The sequence below is a fragment of the Schistocerca nitens genome, chromosome 6, assembly GCF_023898315.1.
Source record: "Schistocerca nitens isolate TAMUIC-IGC-003100 chromosome 6, iqSchNite1.1, whole genome shotgun sequence".
Taxonomy (NCBI): Eukaryota; Metazoa; Arthropoda; class Insecta; order Orthoptera; family Acrididae; genus Schistocerca; species Schistocerca nitens.
Genome location: NC_064619.1, coordinates 413,136,042 through 413,150,359, shown reverse-complemented (window position 1 = coordinate 413,150,359; position 14,318 = coordinate 413,136,042). Strand labels below are relative to the sequence as shown.

General features: G+C 43.3%; 1 protein-coding gene across 1 annotated transcript in view; it reads right to left on the bottom strand.

The window, feature by feature from the left end:
- Nucleotides 1-13,040, bottom strand: part of LOC126263038 (E3 ubiquitin-protein ligase LNX-like) — a 632,063-nt gene extending 619,023 nt beyond the window's left edge. The window contains exon 1 of the mRNA XM_049960008.1: nucleotides 12,804-13,040. The gene's annotated coding sequence lies outside the window, so the exon portion shown is untranslated. The remainder of the gene's footprint in view (nucleotides 1-12,803) is intronic.
- Nucleotides 13,041-14,318: the final 1,278 nt, after the last annotated feature.

The window sequence follows — 14,318 nt, the reverse complement described above, 5'->3', positions numbered from 1 at the left end:
CGCCGCTCGCCGTGCGCTGCCGTGAGGCCGCCCAGCGCGGCAGAGCGCCAGCGCGGCCGGTAAACCTTGGCGCCAGCGGCAGCCGCGTTCGCGGCCGGCACGCGCGCCACGCCACAAGAATGCCGCCAGCTCGCGGCCGGCCGGGGCTCTGCTTGCTCGCCTCAGCCTGGGCCCCCACCACTCCTGCTGCGCTGGAACGCGACGCCGCGCAACGGAACGCCGGGGATGCGACATGCCCGCTGCCGCTGCTGTTTCCTTTTGCTTTCCGATCCACAAAGTAGAAATATCTGTGGAGTGAGTACTGCGTCCTGCGGACTTTGTCAACATTAAACTAGTATAGTCAGGAGATTTCGGGATACTGCCGTTTGTTTATGCTTTCTGTTGAATTAGAAACCTGTAACTTAAGCTCAAAAATGGCTCTGAGCACTATGGGACTCAACTGCTGAGGTCATAAATCCCCTAGAACTTAGAACTACTTGAACCTAACTAACCTAAGGACAACACACACATCCATGCCGGAGGCAGGATTCGAACCTGCGACCGAAGCGGTCGCGCGGTTCCAGACTGTAGCGCCAGAACCGCTCGGCCACCAGCGGCCGGCATGTAACTTAAACCTTAAAGAAACTGCGTATTCAAGTACAGAGATATGAAACTGGCAGAATACGCCGCTGCGGTCGGAAACGTCTATATACACTACTGGCCATTAAAATTGCTACACCACGAAGAGGATGTGCTACAGACGCGAAATTTAACCGGCAAGAAGAAGATGCTGTGAGATGCAAATGATTAGCTTTTCAGAGCATTCACACAAGGTGCTGACATGAGGAAAGTTTCCAACCGATTTCTCATACACAAACAGCAGTTGACCGGCGTTGACTGGTGAAACGTTGTTGTGATGCCTCGTGTAAGGAGGAGAAATGCGTACCATCACGTTTCCGACTTTGATAAAGGTTGGATTGTAGCCTATCGCGATTGCGGTTTATCGTATCGCGATATTGCTGATCGCGTTGGTCGAGATCCAATGACTGTTAGCAGAATATGGAATCTGTGGGTTCAGGAGGGTAATACGGAAAGCCGTGCTGGATCCCAACGGCCTCGTATCACTAGCAGTCGAGATGACAGGCATCTTATCCGCATGGCTGTAACGGATCGTGCAACCACGTCTCGATCCCTGAACCAACAGATGGGGACGTTTGCAAGACGACAACCATCTGCACGAACAGTTCGACGGTGTTTGCAACAGCTCGGAGACCGTGGCAGCGGTTACCCTTGACGCTGCATCACAACAGGAGCGCATGTGATGTTGAACTCAACGACGAACCTGGGTGCACGAATGGCAAAACGTCATTTTTTCGGATGAATCCATGTTCTGTTTACAGCATCATGATGGTCGCATCCGTGTTTGGCGACATCGCGGTGAACGCACATTGAAACCGTGTATTCGTCATCGCCATACTGGCGTATCACCCGGCGTAATGGTATCGGGTGTCATTGGTTACATGTCTCGGTCACCACTTATTCGCATTGACGGCACTTTGAACAGTGGACGTTACATTTCAGATGTGTTACGACCCGTGGCTCTACCCTTCATTCGATCCCTGCGAAACCCTACATTTCAGCAGGATAATGCACGACCACATGTTGCAGGTCCTGTACGGGCCTTACTGGATACAGAAAATGTTCGACTGCTGCCCTGGCCAGCACATTCGCCAGATCTCTCACCAATTGAAAACGTCTGGTCAATGGTGGCCGAGCAACTGGCTCGTTAAAATACACCAGTCACTACTCTTGATGAACTGTGGTATCGTGTTGAAGCTGCATGGGCAGCTGTACCTGTACACGCCATCCAAGCTCTGTTTGACTCAATGCCCAGGCGATCAAGGCCGTTATTACGGCCAGAAGTGGTTGTTCTGGGTACTGATTTCTCAGGATCTATGAACCCAAATTGCGTGAAAATGTGATCACATGTCAGTTCTAGTATATTACATTTGTCCAATGAATACCCGTTTATCATCTGCATTTCTTGTTGGTGTAGCAATTTTAATGGCCAGTAGTGTAAAACAACAGGTGTCTGGCGCAGTTGCTAGATTGGTTACTGCTGCTACAATGGCAGCTTATCAAGATTTAACTGAGTTTGAACCTGGTGTTATAGTCGCCGCACGAGCGATGGGACACAGCATCTCTGAGGTAGGGATTAAGTGGAGATTTTCCTGTACGAGCATTTTACGAGTGTCCCGTGAATGGCAGGAACCCGGTGAAACATCAAATCTCTGACATCTATGGGGCCGGAAAAAGATCCTGAAAGAATGGGACCAACAACGACTGAAGAGAATCGTTCAACGTGACAGAAGTGCTACCCTTCCGCAAATTGCTGCAGGTTTCAACGCTGGGCCATAAACAAGTGTCAGCGTGCGAACCACTCAACGAATCATCGACATGGCTTTTCGGAGCCAGAGGCCTACTCGTGTACCCTTGATGACTGCACGACACGAAGCTTTACGCCTCGCCTGGGCACCTCAACGTCGGCATTGGACTGTTGATGAGTGGAAACATGTTCCCTGGTCGGACGAGTCTCGTTTCAAATCGTACTTAGCGGATGGACGTGTACGGGTAGGGAGACAGCCTCATGAATTCATCGACACTACATGTCAGCATGGGACTGGTCAAGCTGTTGGAGGCTCTGTAATGGTGTGGGGAATGTGCAGTTGGAGTGATTTCGGCCTCTGATACGTCTAGATACTTCACTGACAGGTGACACGTACGTAACCATCCTGTCTGATCACCTGCAACCATTCATGTCCATTGTGCATTCCCACGGATTTGGGCAATTCCAGCAGGACAATGGGACACCCGACACGTCCAGAATTGCTAAGGATTTTTTGGACAGCTCTGCAGGATTCATGGTGTCATTTCCCTCCAGCACTACTTCACACATTAGTAGAGTCCATGCCACGTCTTGTGCGTCACCTCTGCGTGCTCGCGGGTGCCCTATACGATATTGGGCACGTGTACCAGTTTCTTTGGCTCTTCAGTTTAATGTTACTCGTATTTTTTGCATTTCTACCATTTGTTCATTCATAACGGCAATGTGAATTACTATCGTAGCTGCAGGTGCAAAGAGAAATACGTGGAAGGAGAAAAAGTTTGACGTTCTGTGTTTTTCTGGCTACATTTTGAATAACCGTTTAAATCTGTTATTCTCTGTGCAAAATGTGTGTTACGTTTTGTTAGTGATACACATAAAAGTCTTTTAAATCCGCAGCTCGAGAAATTTGCATTTCTTTTGACAGTGCTGAACCTCAGAAAAGACGTAGAAGCTAGGCTTTTTTCTGCTGTATAAAATTCTGATAACTCGCAGCTGCGTAATTTGTGGCCATTTTGTCTGTTTCAGACTGAAATCCCACGTAGTGCTATATAACATGAAGGAACAGTTTCGTGTTTTATTCAAAACCAAACTGTTCTTGAAATGTGTGTGTGTGTGTGTGTGTGTGTGTGTGAGAGAGAGAGAGAGAGAGAGAGAGAGACAGGACCAACATTTTAGAGTATAGAAAATTAACAGTTAACTGGAAGTTAAATGTATGCTAACAGGAATGTGAAATGAAGATATGTGAAATACACGAAAGCTGGAAAAGATGACATGTTGTATCGACTGAAATTCCAGCACTTACCTCATATACTGTAGTTGAATTAAATGAAGTGATGCTGAGAGAATCAGATTAGGGAATTAGACACTTAAAGTAGTAAATGAGTTTTGTCATTTTGGAAGCAAAATAACTGATGATGATTGTTGAAGTACGGAGGATATAAAATGGTGACTGGCAATGACAAGATAAGCGTTTCTGAAAAAGTGAAATCTGTTAACATCAAGTATAGATTTAAGTGTCAGGAAGTTCTGTCTGAAAGTATTTGTAATGAGTGTAGCCATGTATAGAAGTGAAACATGGACGATAAACAGTTTAGACAAGAAGAGAATTGAAGCTTTTGAACTGTGGTGCTACAGAAGAATGCTGAAGATGATATGGGTAGATCATGTAACTAATGAGGACGTACTGAATAGAATTGGCGGGAAGAGAAATTTGTGGTACAACCTGACCGAAAGAACGGATCGGTTAGTAGGACACATTCTGAGACATAAGGGATCACCAATTTAGTACTGCAGGAAAGGGTGGGGGGTAGAAATCGTAGAGCGAGACCAAGAAATGGATATAGTAAGCAGATTCAGAGGGCTGTAGGTTGCAGTAACTACTCGGAGATGAAGAGCTTGCAGAGGATAGCGTAGCATACAGAGCTACATCAAACCAGTCATTGGACTGAAGACTACAACAACAACATCTTATATATATTTTCTACACAAGTCTCGTACAGAACAATTGCTTTTTTTAAATTTTTATCACACCCCTGGCGTCCTCACATATTGGTTGTATATTCTGCTTTACAAGTAAGTCAATAAGAAATCAACAAACTGACTTTGAATCATAATAATGAGGAACAGAAATCAGACATAACACATATACAGACACACATACACGCACACAGTAAAACCAAAGTACAAAACCTGTTGCTTTGTTGAATTTTACTATCAATTTATTATCTTTACATTTGATTAACACAAAATATTGTTACCTAAGATGCCATCCATTTTGTCATCCTTTTCCCTTGATGCTGTTAAATGGTCCGACAATGAAGAGCTAAAATAAATGTTACAGGAGCAACGACATACTAAGCTCATGCAATATACTGTGTATTAAGGGGTGCGGGGTTGGGGCGGCGAGAGGATAGCGCAATGTGTCATATTTTTAGTACGTGGGATACATCTGACTTTGTAGATGCATTTAACCAGAGATCGGATTTTTTCTTTCGTCTTACTTAGTCTGAATAAAGTGTAAGCAAATGCGCTAAATATCTACGCCAAAGTATTGACAGCAAGCAGTATTGTGCGCTGGCCTACAAGAAAGAGGAAAATAAATTCACAAATACTTGAAAAAATCGATGCAGCAGGTGGTATAATGGTTAATATGCGACAAATTCGGTTGTTTTCGGACACTTTCAAGAGGCGCAGTCTTGGCGTCGTTTTGGAATACTGTCACAGCAAAAATATACAACATGAGATTAGGTAATACGATTAAGTGCCGTATAATACTGAAAAATTGCGGTAGCTGACCGAGATACCAAAAAAATGCGTACATCTGAGCTGTAATACTTGTCGCAAAGAAGCTCTTCAAAGTTTCGACTACTTGGTTTCCTTCAATTCACTTCAAACCTGTTTTCCGGGTATCAAATACAAATTGTTATTCATGGCACTTACGAAGAGAATCTTTCTATACTAGTGATGTAATGAAATTCTAAATGTACAAGGCGCTTGAAGGACAAACCTACGGCGTCCCGAGATCTCGTGACCAGGCTGTTGACAACAAGAAATATGTTCTGTGCATCCGAACGCTCATTGCAGAGATATTTGTACTATATGTTCTGATGCGAGAAGGCACTTCTCGCATCTGCACCGTTAGCCGCTCTCAGTTAACCATTAGTGATGTCGAAGGATAAGATCAACGAAACTGGTAAGCAATATTTTGTAGGATTACGTATTTAATGATTAGCACTGTCTCTTGCAACCTGGTCTTCTCCATTCCCCAGAGATATTTGTACTATATGTTCTGATGCGAGAAGGCACTTCTCGCATCTGCACCGTTAGCCGCTCTCAGTTAACCATTAGTGATGTCGAAGGATAAGATCAACGAAACTGGTAAGCAATATTTTGTAGGATTACGTATTTAATGATTAGCACTGTCTCTTGCAACCTGGTCTTCCCCATTCCCCAGTATTCTTAGCCGATGTAGTCTCTTTAAATTTCCTTTTCCCGGGACTCGTACAAAAAAAAAAAAAAAAAAAAAAAAAAATTGTACAACTAGAAATTCTTCTTATATCTTTCACTACAATTATTGTTATTAAATTTATCATTATTGTGACAGTAATAATAATAATAATAATTATTATTATTATCACCATTAGTGACCCACCAGGTTAGCGAGGGCGCTAATGCGCTGCTTCCTGGACTCGGATAGGCGCGTCGGCCCCGGATCAAATCCGACTGGCGGATTAACGACGATGGCGGATGAGGTTTCTACGCGGTTTTCCACATCCCACTAGGTGAATACCGGGCTGGTCCCCATGCCCCTCCTGATTTACACCACTCACAGACGTTTGAACAAGTTCGCACTATTCCATGCCTTACACTAGACGCAGACAACTGTGGTGCTCTAATTCCGTCCCAGGGGGTAAGGGGTGGCGACAGGAAGCGCATCCTGCCGACCTCTGACACTAACATCGCCACATCCATCGTTACAAGGCCGACCCCGCGTTGAAGTGGGAAAAATACCCAAAGAAAATCAGCATGATTATCACCATTAGTGGTAGCAGCTGCAGTAGTACAAGTACTGCCAGTACTAACTTCATTAGTTCTCAGGGAATATATTTTACTCACACTGCCACTTCGGACACTCAAATCATTTTAACACAAGTTGTCATATTAAAATTGTTATTTCTTAGGTAACTTTGATGTAAAAAAAGGTACTGTATGTATGAAACCCCGGTCCAATGTTAGAGAGGGCCTGATAACCCTAGTCAGATCAGGTTAAACAAACAAGTAAATAAATATTTCCTTATATTAGCTGTATTTTGTCATATAATCCCGGAAGTCGAATGGCACCTTAAAGAATCAAAAATATGCAAAATGGCGCTTTGTTAAATGTATGTCATTTGACATATAGCTCACAAAAATTCAGTTTAATATCTCAGAAAAACAAGATAGGACAAGGTGGAGTTAACATTTTTACGCTAAAATATTAAATCACATGAATCTAAGTACCGTTTTCCATGCTAGTATATGGGGAATTATTTTCTGGATCTATATGACCTGCAACTGACCTTTTGACGTTTCTATTTTCTGTTTTATGTCCATAACTTTGCGTAACCTTCATAAATCCAAATACTTTCTCCAGCCCCACAATCCCAGAAACTAGCTGCACTTTGTACACAATATTGTACGTATACGCCTAAGATAGCAGTGTTTCGAAGGCTCAATAAGGCGAATATAAAAAGTTAAAAAACGTTACCAAGCTACTGGTTGTTGTTTCCTCACAGAACATCAGCTTATAACTTAAGTTGTGCTGAAAGCATGTAGGGAAATTCATAACAAAATACCGTAAACGTCCCACTCACGTGAAGAGAAACGCCAACACCTGAAGAAACTGGAGTATAGCTGCCGTAAATTTAAAGTACACGACAGAATCCTTTGCAGTGCTTCAGAACACCAGCAATTTTACCGAAACCGCAATATTTAAGGAATTTAATTCCCATTCTTCAGGGATTTTTCGTTAATAAACAGTGAGACGTATTGCTGTATCCATGATGGTGTACCCACATGGACCTACTGTGTCGGTGTCTTCGTCGATCACATGAGTACCACGTATTTTGTCAGTACGCTCTTGAGAGGAATCACAGTCTGTCTCTTACACTCTCCCACTGACCGACTCACAGGAAATATGCAGCACATTGGATCCATTATCGACATTGTGGAGCGTATTTTAACGTCTGCACATCGAATACCGGTCAGCGAGACACTGGTGCGTTGAAAGTGCTCAGTTATGTAAAATTGTGCATATTGTCAAATTGCAAAGGATTTAACTCTTCCGTGCAGTCTTCCTTATGAGTGCTAACTTTTCGGAATTTTCTGTATTGTAATTAAAGTAAAAGTAAAAAGTTTGACGAAAGAAAGAACACGAGACTGTTCGCACTGCTAAGGAGGTTTTCCAATGATTAATTGGTGGGTAACTGTTTTAGTCATTGAACTGTGTACTTACGCCGTGACATGCTTAGTTAAAATCGAGCAACACGGTGATAGTGGACAAGCATTTTGCTGTTCACGTGATTTTTCGCCGGAACTAGTCGTATACGAAGACTCAGTTTGCTGATAGTCATGAGTGAATATCTCACATTTTTTGCCGATCAGCACTGCCTTCCTTCAACAGCGCTGTTCGATGTATGATCTTGCGGTACGAATACTATAATACATGAAGTAGCATGTAGTTCACGAGTTTTGTGGTTAATATTCATATATGTAATAGGTTAAAATTATGTAAAAGATGTGCCGTGTGTAGCGTTCTTTGTGTTCTTATGTTCCGTGTGTTCGAGGGCGCTGAAACAACGACGGCAGACTGGCAGCAGCACGGTAACGGCAGCTTCGGAAGTTGGTCGCTGTACGCGTCGAGCCGACAGCCATGCCACTCCAGCGGACGTCGTTGGGCCAGAAGATTCGACACAGAATAAAGAATAACATTCTTAGTACGAAAAAGAACTTGTTAGTATGTAATTTTGTTCAGTTCATGTCTGCATTCCATTGAAGCCAGTCGTTGGATGGAAATGCACGATTACACCGTAGTATGTGTATTGTGAAGATTATCAATAGAACAGCGGAGAAAAAATTTGAAAAGAAGAAAAAACTGATGTTGAAGATTTTTATTTTGGAAATATGCATGCTTGAAGTTGGTTATCAAAACTGAATCAGTATCCTAATCAGCTAAAATGGAGGGATACAGGGTTAAATAATATGCAACAAAGGAACACTAGCAAATCATAAGACTTTTTTTGGCTTAAAGATATGATTAATTTGCTATCATGATTGGGACTGAGTTTTTTTAACAATGGGAATAGTTAAAGCTAATCTGAAAATTTTTGACAGTTTTTAAAGTTTATTGAAAGTTTAATAGCGAAAAGTGAGATATTTTGACAGTTACGCTACGCGAATCTGAGATATGCTTAATGCTATTGCGTGCTTGACTGTTTAGTAATATGCGCGAGCATCTGTGATTGTCTTAACAACAGAAACTAACTCCAATACATCATTGTGCTGCCCTGGAGAATGCTATGACCGATAAGGTGGAAGAGGTGTTTAAGAACGAGCTTCCGGAAGCAAAGACAGGAATCATAAGTTAGGGAACCGAGATAAGCTGTGAACAGACGACTAGAGAAACATATTAGCGATTCTATGGAGGGAAAGTATAATATGCAAACTCAAATAAATCCAACAATTGAAGAGCTCCTAATTTTAAGATTATTGTCAAACAAGATCTCGATGTCGGTATTGAAGAGGTTAAAATGGTGTAGATAATAAACTCGACAATGTAGCAGATCATATAGCCTAATCGGTTAATAAATTAAGAAAGGAGAGTGAAGATCGTTTTGGTGAAGGTAAGAAACAGTTACATAATTTAATTCTACAACGTGATAGCGATAGATTAGATTTAGAAAAAGTAAGAGATTAAATTGCCAGCTATCTCTTTCTCAGGAGATCAGACAAAAATAACGGGCCTAATGGCACAGCTTAGTGTAGTGATGCACTATAACAGCGGCTCGACGTGGCGACCACCAATGCTGATACGACGTTGTACCTACGACATCCCGACTTCCCTATGGCATATCAGGACAAGCAGCTCTGAGACTTATCTTTTTCCCTCAGCAGACATAAATGCGTTACACATCTGAATTGAAACCGTCGTAGAACGGAAGCGGTATGTTTCTTGACGTGGGTTCCTATTCAAAATATTATGTACTCACTCCCCTCTGCCGGCCGCAGTGGCCGAGCGGTTCTAGGCGCTTCAGTCTGGGACCGCCCGATTGCTACGGTCGCAGGTTCGAATCCTGCCTCGAGCATGGATGTGTGTGATGTCCTTAGGTTAGTTAGGTTTAAGTAGATCTAAGTTCTAGGGGACTGATGACCTCCAATGTTAAGTCCCATAGTGTTCTGAACCATTTGAACCACTCCCATCTACAAGTCCTAGAAGTTTGTAACGGGAATTTCCGAACACCCTGTATGTTCAATTACTGGTGACCGAAGCAGTATCCATTCGAGCCCATGTTCATATGCATTCATCCTTCCACTGCTCCAAGTAATTCAATACACAGTTTTCTGTGAGGATTTTGTCTGTCACACACATCTCATGACGCTGTGAAAGAACAGAATCATCCTTATTGACCTAAAAGTATATAAGAAATGGACCGAAGTAATTTCAGTGTCTTGAGAAATGGGGAGGAGGATTGGTCAACACTGAGCGATATAGGAACATACTGAACTCAGGAGTTAGCATACGATTCCATTACTTGTAGTTAGATTTATCTGTCGATCGACTTAAAAAATTATGGAAATGGAAAACAAGTATTTGGCGATGTACAAACCATCGTCAATATTCGGACAAACTCTTCTTGACTGTAAATCATATGCCATAGGCCACATCAATAGACGCCGTTGTGTGGCCCGTGTGTTGGACGTAGTACATCTTACACTATTGCCGCAAACGGAACTTGTCACGCAACGGATACCGCGTCGAGGAAACACTCTTCTCGGTAATTGTGTAGCAAGGAGTTTCGTGGCTGTCTGCAGCGATTGTATTCATAACTCGTACAATGAAACCGACTGTTTCACGAAAGGATCCATCTCGTGACTATTCGTCCAAAGAGCTCGTCTGCAAAAGTAACATCTGAAATATCTAATATTGTTTACCTGGACGTCTCAAAAAAGCGACTGACAAAGATGCCCAGATTTTATGCTGTATGCAGAGTTCTGTTTAATCTGAGAGTTCCATTTCCACTGATGGCGAGAGTCGCTCATTCCTTGCAGTGACAAGTCCTCTCACGTGTACTCATTCTTGCCACATACTATCATATCAGCTTTCAGAGAGTGATGAATGTAGTGGTTAAGCATAAGCAATAGATTTAGTAATGGAAGTATTGTCGTGACGACTGGAGTGGATTTTTTTAGAGTGACTTCTCTTGTAGACAATCAACTCAAGACATTTAGTGTGTTAACGTGCAGAAACTAGCACTTTGTGTTCGTCCGTGAGGAGAACAGAACCTTACTGCGTTGTTTCTCAATGCTTCATCTCCGGAAACAGCGTTCTTCTCGTGCTTACTCACTCTCGTTTCGCTTGTGACGAAGCGGCGGGAGAGAGAGAGAGAGAGAGAGAGATATGAAAATTCATTTGGAGGACCGAACTAGTTTGATAATCGATTACGACAATGAAATTGCATTCGGAAGGAGTGGATTTGAAATCGACCATTCCGAGCTTGTACTCTGACTCTATTGATCTTGTCGTCGACGGGATATTAAACCCTAATTAAAGCCTAATCTTCCTTCATACTAAGAGTAGGCTATAATCTGCGAACTTGTGAGATAGCTCAATGACTTACAGACATCACGGATGCAATGACCTCTCTTACAATTTGTCTCTGCAGGAGCAGAGAACTAAGAAGCAGACGATTCACTGCCCATGACTAATATGATGCAAATAATAAAATTTTAAGTTACATACGTTATATTAGAAAGAGTAGTGGAAGAAACTTATTTTTAGCCGCGTTTGAGTGTTAGGTCTCAGATCAATGTCAACCCATTGGTTTATAAAGGCTTCCAGCAAATCGTCTGTCAAATATTGAAGGTTGAATGCCGCGTTTGTCATTAAAATTGCAGCCATCAGGACGACTCAGTTCGTAGTAAGAGAACAAGGTGGATGTAAGCTTCCGATATTAGAAACGAAGAACAGAACTGAAATTTTAACAAAATTTAAAAGTCCGACATCGGGCCACTGTCACATCCGAATGCCCGAAAAATCTGTTGTTGGTGGTTCTAGTATTGGTGGTACGTATAGGGAGCTCAATGGCGAGGTAAGCATAGAAAATGCAGATCTAAACTTCGAACAGTTACGTCAATAAGGCCTTATAAGGCATTACGTTATTAACAGGAACAAAATACCAAAGATTTGCATCTGTTCAGGGTTTCCTGGCCACCACATTGAAGATGAATAGTTGACGATGCCAGGTACTGATGCTGGCCAAACGTCGGAAAAAAATCGCTAAACAAACATTGGTCTGTTATCCTGAGACGAATGCCAACAGCCAATATGTCCAGTTAGGCAGAGAAGGTAAACTCTGCAATTGTCTCCTATCAAGTGCAGGAAATTTTGTTGAGCTGCAAGTTGTACTGAGTTGCTGAGAATAAAACGTCGTCTGGGTCTTCTCATCTCATCTCCAGTTCTTTTGGTCTCATAATTAGGTATTCGAATTGGTTTGATGCTATCCTTCACAACATTCCATCTTCTACTTGTAATTTCGTCTCTAGACACCTATTGCATCTAGTATTTTCGTTAACTATTTTATACAGTCCAACTCACACAACTTTCTCGGCATTGTTTCTTTCAGAACGAAGTTATCTATTCTTCTTTGCTTTTGTCAAAGTTTTTCTGTAGACATGTTTACTTCTTGTGAATGTTTGCAAGTATATGGGAAACACAGCAACACTAATCACTAACCCGGTACGTATTTTCTATACTGCTGATGTGCTGATCTCTGATATCTCTACGAAAATGCACAAAAGTGTCCTGAATTGCAAACATCGTTCCATCCGTGAGAACTTAGTTTGGCATATGCCGTTTCAATATACACATACTGATACGACAAATAATAATTTTTTTAAAAATGCCTATTGTTTGCGACTGCATTACATCCAAAATATATTTAAATTTATCCATTCAAAGTTATTGTAAATGTATAATATACTGAATGAATGTTCGGCTATGGTCGATCACAGCCGCTGATTTTTGTCCTTGACAGTTACAGGAAAAAAATTAAACTAAATTTCGACTTTCGGCAATAAATTTTTCCCGTGCTCTTACTAGGCTTAACAGCAGATGATGAGGTGAGGAAGCTCTTGGTTTCGTCTGGTGCGTGAAAACAAAAGTCAACGCTCAAGGACTTACCTTTCAGACAGATGTCATAACAAACAAAGCAGCGTCAACAGTGGTTTTGTCTTCTTATCTGGAGTCACTACACGTCCACAGAGCACTTCTCACAGACGTATAAACGGTGGTAGCAGCGGGGAGCCACGGACAGCCGGGAGACACTTGCTGCGCGACGCCGCGTTTGGGCGCGAAAAGCCGGCAGAGAGCGAACCCTGGGCGGGACGCGATCTGAGTCCGCGATGCTGCGACGCCGGCGGTGCAGCCGCAACTGTGGCGCGGGCCGCCGCGGCCGGCAGGAGAGCCGCGCACGTGACGTCACGCTACACCCCCTCCACCTACGCCGCTCCTGGACCAGGGATGCTGGCACACGCAACCGCTCGCGCCTCAACCGCTGCATCGCCAGAGAGGGCTGCACCAAGAATTCCAAGACGCCATAAATCGAACCCCTTGTATTTGTATGTTCTAAAGAACGACAAACATCGATTACCACTGAGATCGATTGCATCTTACGTCTACTGATGTGGCAAAAGTTATGGGACACCTCCTTTTGCCCGAAGTAGTGCAGCAACTCGACATGGCATGGACTCAAGTCGTTGGAAGTCCCCTGCAGAAACACTGCGCTATGCTGCCCCTATAACCGACCATAATTGCGAAAGTGTTGCTGGTGCAGGATTTTGTGTACGAATTGACCCCTCGTTTATGTCCCACAAATGTTCGATGGAATTCATATCTGGTAATCAGGGTGGCCAAATCATTCGCTCGAATTGTCCAGAACGTTCTTCCAACCAACTGCTAACAATTGTGGCCCGATGACATGGCTCATTGTCGGCCGTAAAAATTGTATCGTTGTTTGGAAACATCAAGTGCAAGCTGCAGATGGTCTTCAAGCAGCCGAACGTAACCATTTGTAGTCAATAATCGGTTCAGTCGGGCCATGTAAATACAGCCCACACAATAATAGTCAGCCGGCCGCGGTGGTCTCGCGGCTAAGGCGCTCAGTCCGGAACCGCGCGACTGCTACGGTCGCAGGTTCGAATCCTGCCTCGGGCATGGATGTGTGTGATGTCCTTAGGTTAGTTAGGTTTAAGTAGTTCTAAGTTCTAGGGGACTGATGACCACAGAAGTTAAGTCCCATAGTGCTCAGAGCCATTCGAACAATAATAGTCATCATCAGCTTGCACAGTGACTTGTTGATAACCTCGGTCCATCGCTTCATAGAGTCTGCGCCACACTCAAATGCTACCATCAGCTCTTACCAAATGACTGACTGACATGATCCCGAGCCCAGGAGGGGCGCCGCACGCGATATCGTGCTGTTAGCAAAAGTGCTCGCGTCGGCCGTCTGCTGCCACAGCCCATTCCGCTTATTCCATACAGTGGTGCTTTTCTGTTAGTAATGACAACTCTGTGCCACGCCGCCGCCGTCTGTCACAGTGTTGTCCGTGGTGAGAGGTAATGCCCGAAATGTGGTATTTTCAGCACACTCTTGACACTGTGGACCTTGGAATATGGAATTCCCCAATGAATTGGGAA